Raw genomic sequence first — 6,536 nt, 5'->3', positions numbered from 1 at the left:
ACATGCCACCTCCTGATTTTGACTTTGTCTTTTCATTCAAACCACCATAACATTTAATCAGTAAATGGATTGTTTCAACATCTGATTGTTTTACTTACTGGTTTTGTTTCCCTAAACACCTGGGCTGGAGCTATACCTATACAGGGGTGCATTACAACAACTTACAGCTCATGGCAGAGGAGGGAGCTCTCTCAAAGGGTCATGTCTTAGCCCATTTTCTGTGGCCAGTGCCACAATACCATAGACTAGGTGCATTTGGGGAAAAATAGGTTTACTGTGGTTCATGGTCCTGGTCCACAGTGAAGCGACCACTTCTGGCGGTGGCCTTCTTACTAGCAGAGACCTGACACAGGATAAGGCATTACGTGGTAGGAGACAAAGTATGGGAGGCCTCACCTTGGCCTTATAGGAGACACATTCTCAGGATGACCCATTCGCCAGTGGGCCCGCTACTGTGAATAGATGAATGTACTCAGCAAGGCAGAACCCTCTAAAGCAGGTCCTACCTGCGCCCACCTCCAAATATTTCATAATGGAAATTAGCGTGTTAAGAGACAACGTACCTCAGTCCAGCCATAACTATTGGCTGATGCTGGCCAGTGGGTCTGGCTCTCTCTTCAGGGAGCACATGCCAAGGACCAGCCAGGATTTCACCCTGCTGAATCTTAGATTACAGTTCCTGCATTAGCTTTCTATTTTATATTTTTAATTAAAAGGGGTGTGTGTGTGTGTGTGTGTGTGTGTGTGTGTGTGTGTGTGTGTGTGTGCTTGTCCACTCACACATATGTGGAGGCCAGAAGTCAATGTCTGGTGTCTTTGCTTGGTTACTCTCCATCTTTATTTCTCATGACAAGTCTCTCACCGACTTGAAGCAAGCACACGACGATGGCGAGGCCAGCCAGCTTCAGGAATCTGTCTCTCTCCCGCATCCCCAGACTGGGGTTTAGGAGTGAGCTGCCCTGGCAGCTCTCACGTGGGTGCTGAGTATCCAGGCTCAAGTATGCATGCTTGTGCAGCGAGCATGTTACACGTTTCCATCACCTTAACCTTATCCTTAGTTGTTTTTTTTTTAACAGCTTTGTTAAGGTAGAATCCAAAGTTTCTCCAATCTTAAATACACAATTCGGTGATTTTTTTTTTCTAAGTGAGTAGTTGAATAGCCTTTACCATGGTCCTGTTAAGAACATGTCCTCTGCCCCAGTGAGACCCTTTGTGTCCATTTCAGTCAACCCCCACCCCCGCCACAGCCCTGGGCAATCGCTAATGTTCTTTCTACCTCTGTAGATTCGTCCTCTCTGACCTTTCATGTAAGTCATATGTCATCTTCTGCATCCAGTTCCTTTCACGGAGCTTGTTTTTGAGATGCAGCCGATCATCTCATTCATTCATTCATTCATTCATTCATTCATTTTACTGCTGGGTGCTATGCCGTTGTGGACACATCAGTTTACCCAGGCCCAAGCTGATGGTCACGGAGATGGTTTGGGTGTTTAGGCTTTTGTTAATAATGTTGTCTTATGATATCTCTGTAAGATAAATGCATCTGTCTTCATTTTACAGTTGAGAAAATTAAGAGCTAGGACAGTAATTCTTTTGCCTAAGCTGAAAAAGTTGGTGAGTCATGGAGTTCAAGGACTGCAATCCTAAAGTCGTTGCCCTAAGATGGTGGTTATCAGACCTGAGGATTTTTCTAACCTGACATTTTAAAAACAAAATCTTTTTGATTTGGAAATAAGTTGAAAAGTGTTTTTCTTATGTGCAAAGGGCATTTTAGAACACCATCAAACATAGTGCCTATAGTTCACAACATTATATTTTTTTGTTTAACTTTTGATATGAAAATAGATGTTATATTAGTTTTCTTTTTTATATTTTTTCACATTAGTTTTCTTACCACAAAAAAAGTAGTCATGCTATTAATAAAAGAGGTGAGAGACAACTTTGAGAGGTGATGGATTTGAGGCCAGGAGGAGGCGATGTGAAGGTTTACTGATGAAGGTGGTTTCACAAGTATATGCTTGTTCCAAAATTCATCAGATCATAAAAGTTAAATGGGTACGGCTTTTCACATGTCAATAAAGTGGTTGGTTTTTTTAAAAAAAAAATAAACTAGGACCAAGAGATATTTCAGTGGGTAAAGTTACTTGCTGTCAAGCCTGGCTATCTGAGTTCAATCTCCAGGACCCACAGGGTAGGAGGGAACCACCTCTTGCAAGTCGTCCTCTGGCCTTCGCAAGTGCCATGGCTGTCTTGACCCCTCCCCACAAAAATATAATTTTAAATTTTTTGAACAAATTAAAAATTGCCTATCTCCATCATCATTTCATAAAATGAAGATAATTTATCATGGACACTAGAATAAACTCACTTCTGTAAAAAAGCTTGCTAAATTGTAACTGTTTTTCTGCAACAGAGCGGCAAACTCTCATTGAGCAGCACTGTTCCCAGCCACTAAGCTACCAAATTATATGCTAAGTTGAGTTAGATGAAAACTTTTATGCTACTTTTTAAAATGGTATTAGATTTTAAAAAAATCTCAACCTCATTAATCTGTGTCAACTGTCTACAATGTATTTCTGGAGGGAAAAGCTTATTTTTATAACTGTGGCTTGGTGTCTCCTACAGGAATAGAAGGTTACATCCCATAGCACACCCAGCAACAGCTCAGCCCTGGAGCTAAAATCCCTGTTCCAAAGACCCTCATCTGTAATAGCCCCTAGCCAGGTTAGCTGCTGTTTTCTTTCCCTAGGAACTAGACTGTATTTACAGGCCCCGCTGCATACATCCAGGGCAGTCCACTGAATCTAGAGCTCACTGCAGCCTGCACAGATACCGAGAGAAACGCTGAAGTCGCTGACATTTATTTTGTGGTTTCTCCCCAGGTCCCAGAGGAAAAGATGCGGTAATGAGGCTTGGGGAGGGAGGCCAGAGATTGACTCAAGTCCCTCTCCAAGTCATACCTCCGGGCTCCGTTCCACTGAGATGCTCACTCTGTCCCTCCCCGGCTCGGGAGCTGTTTGTGCAAGAACAAAAGGACTTCAGTACCCCTTGCTATTAATCCAACTTCACAAGCATGGAATTTACAGACACACACAAGAATCCATCACGGAGACCTTTCCCCTTGTCATGTCCAGCTGCTGAAAAGCAGGGCACGCTCTTGGATATGAATGCTAATTCGAGAAAGCAAGAGAATACACCATCTGAACCGGCGCTAGGGAACACCCCCAGCCCCCACCCCAGCCCCGCACCCTCGCACCCCACACACACCCACACACCCGCCCTTGCAGGTCACCATCTTGAGAGTTGAGCTTTTGGGGGGAGAATTTACATCTTTTCATAGATTTGGGAAGATTTTGCTAAATTTTATCGTCACCTTGAAAGTCAACTCTTTCCACTCAATAAATAAAATATACCCATAATGTAAGACCAATAACTCAATCTATAAAGTGACTTTCTAAAAAAACCGAATAGTATTTGAAAGTCAGGAAACAAAGACTATCTGAGGAGCTCCAAGCCAGTGGCAGCCACTGGTTTTGCTCAATGTACCTGCCTCCTCCTCCTCATGCAGCCGTCATTTAGCTGCAGGGTGGATGTGTTCACACTGAACTATTAATCTGTTTCAAAATGCCATAACATTTCCATGAAGAACTTCCTAATTTTTTTTCCAGAAATTAAATGTCTGTTTAAAGTTCATTCCCTCCTGCTGCAACTAATTGAAATGAGATTTGGTTTATCTTTACGACATGGAAATGGGGTTGAGTTTCAGAATAATAACAATAATGATAACTCGATAGATTCTAGAAGTAGTAGTTAATAATTACAGTAATGTGGGGGAGATTAGGCTAGCCTGCTTCTGCCTAAACAGAGCCCCATCCCGGGGAGGCACCTGTGAGAGTCAGGCCCAGGGTCTAGCCACAGGGTCCTCTGGGCCCGTTTGTTTTCAACTTTCACATCTGGGCATCATAATTAATTAGCGTCCCAAGATGAGTCTCCCTCCAATGACAGAAGGAAGTGTTAGCACACCAGCTGGGGGATGTCTTGGACCCTCGTGGTCACAATGGCGAGGACTCAGGCTAGAGAAGGCTTGAGGAAGGGGCTCCTTGGAAGTGTGTTTCCAAAAACAAAGCCAACGGAGGCACTTCCAATATCACAACAAAATTTTCCAAGTATTGTTTCATTCGATCGTCATTATCTGATAATATTATCAGCCCCACTTTCTAGACAACGTCATCGAGGCCCAGAGAAGGGCCACCATGTCATCAAGCTAGTGAGCAGCAGACTAAACACTTAAAGCCATGCCTACCTGTCTGTGATTTCCTGTTCTTCCTCTTGTCATCTGACCATCTAAATAAGGGATGTGTCTTAGGGCTCTGCAGTATAAGGGGAAACCAGCTTACCCTAAAGCCTTGAAGATCAAGTTAGCTACCTGCTGTGCTCGCACATTTACCACCCAGAAGACAAACCACGAGCACAAACGTCCAACTGTTTTTGGTTATGCCACTCACTTATTTTTTTAATATGTGATTATGTGATATTTAGCATAATCCCCACTCATGTGACTGATGGCCAGCATTCATTCAGTACCTACTCAAGCAAGATGTGATGTGTTATTTTCCACCTTCGTTTTACAAATAAGGGACATGGTGAGGCCCTGTGTTATCTGACCTCTTCTAACAGCCCATCACATACCCCAGCCCAGACATGGAGCAGAGATCCGTGTTCCTTGGAGCCCACAATGCCCCTGTTTGTGGGCCATTTCCTCTACTTCATGTATTCTTCCCATCTCACCCCTTTGTCTTGCCTAAGTGTTCAGGTCCTTGCTTCAATAATGACATCTCTCTGAGGTCTTCCTGACGTTCTCGATGTAGGAGGGTCATCTGTCTATTGTGTTACTTTCATTGGTTAATAAAGAAACTGCTTGGCCTGATAGGTCAGAACATAGGTAGGTGGGGAAAGACAGAACAGAATTCTGGGAGAAAGAAAGCAGAGGCAGGCAGTCGCCATGACTCTCCTCTCTGAGACAGACACAGGTTAGGATCTTTCCTGGTAAGCCACCACCTCGTGGTGCTACACAGATTACTAAACATGGGTTAAAGCAAGATGTGAGAATTAGCCAATAAGAGGCTGAAACTAATGGGCCAGGCAGTGTTTAAAAGAATACAGTTTCCATGTAATTATTTCTGGTAAAGCTAGCCGAGCGAGTAGCAGGAAGCGGCCTGCTGCTCCATCTACATGTTCTGATATGGTTAACCACCCCTTGGGATAGGGTCTCGGAAGCTCCAGGCTCTTCCCTCCCGGAATACATCTTAACTCTGTAAAATTGCTTGTTCAGTCCCAAAGGAGATCAGTAGTTGATAACTTCTTTACTGTGTGTGTATGTGTGTGTGTGTGTCTACCTGTGTACACATGCGCTTGAATCCTCTAAAGAAGACTTTTTCATCTATCTTCTCTGTCTTATTCCCTTGAGACAGGGTTTCTCGCTGAACTCAAAGCTCCATTTCTGACAGGCTAGCTGGTCAGGGAGCTCCTAGAATCCTCCTGCCTCTGCCTGCCAACACTGAGATTACAGGCACCAGCCATGGCTAGTTTTTTTTTTTCTTCCGTTAGACTTGTTTATTCAAGTATCCGAAAACACTCTTTCCACTTCCTCCCCTCCTCCCAATACCCTCCTGCTCCCCCCACTCCCCCCACTCCCTCTCCTCCTCCCTCACCATTCCCAAGAGCAGTCAGGGTTTCCTGCCCTGTGGGAAATCCAAGTTCCTTCCCCCTCCTTCCAGGTCCAGGAAGGTGAGCATCCAAACAGGCCAGGATCCCAAAAAGCCAGTCCATGCAGACGAAACAAGACCCAGTGCCATTGTCAATGGCTTCTCAGTCTTCATTTGGACCTTGGGGGCTCAGTCAGCCCCCATGTCAACAACATTCAGAGAGTCCGGTTTGATCACATGCTCGTTCAGTTCCAGTCCAGCTGGCCTTGGTGCGCTCATGGCTAGCTTTTTTAAAGTGTGTTTTGGGGATTCAAACTTAGGTCCCGGTGCACACACAGCAAGCGCTCTTACCCGCTGAGCTGCCTCTCCAGCCCCTCCTCATTTCATAACAGGGAGAGACTTATGCTTGTCGCCTCCGCTAACTCCGGAAACCTGGGAATTTGACTGGCCCAGTTTTCAGAGCTTTCCGGAGGTGATGTTTATTAAGTGCCTGGTGCTCCAGAGACAGCACTGCTGTACAAATGTGTCAGGCTGCTGGGAACACAAGCAAGGCAGAAATCAGATTCCATCTCCTGGGAAACCCAAGCCGAGGTGACTGCTGCAGCTTCATCTGCATGAGCGGAGGCTCTTCATCGCCTGATGCCCAGGGAGCCTCACCACAGAGACTGTGTGCTACACAGGCCGGGGTATGTCCGTGAGTTACAAACTCATGCATTGCAGGTGACAAATTCTGACGAAAAGAAGGAGTAGGCGTTCAGATTGCCGTGGATGCAAAGGAGGGAAAACGGAAACAGCCGCGCTGAAAGCGGTGAGTGAGACGCCATGGTGGGA

At 45.2% G+C, this 6,536-nt stretch overlaps 1 pseudogene; it reads right to left on the bottom strand.

The window, feature by feature from the left end:
* Positions 1-271: 271 nt before the first annotated feature.
* Positions 272-6,536, bottom strand: part of LOC125412669 (BCL2/adenovirus E1B 19 kDa protein-interacting protein 3-like) — a 49,794-nt pseudogene continuing 43,529 nt past the window's right edge.

The sequence above is a fragment of the Myodes glareolus genome, chromosome 3, assembly GCF_982192425.1.
Source record: "Myodes glareolus chromosome 3, mMyoGla1.1, whole genome shotgun sequence".
NCBI lineage: Eukaryota > Metazoa > Chordata > Mammalia > Rodentia > Cricetidae > Myodes > Myodes glareolus.
The sequence above is the reverse complement of the archived record's forward strand: the minus strand, read 5'-3'. Positions and strand labels throughout refer to the sequence as shown.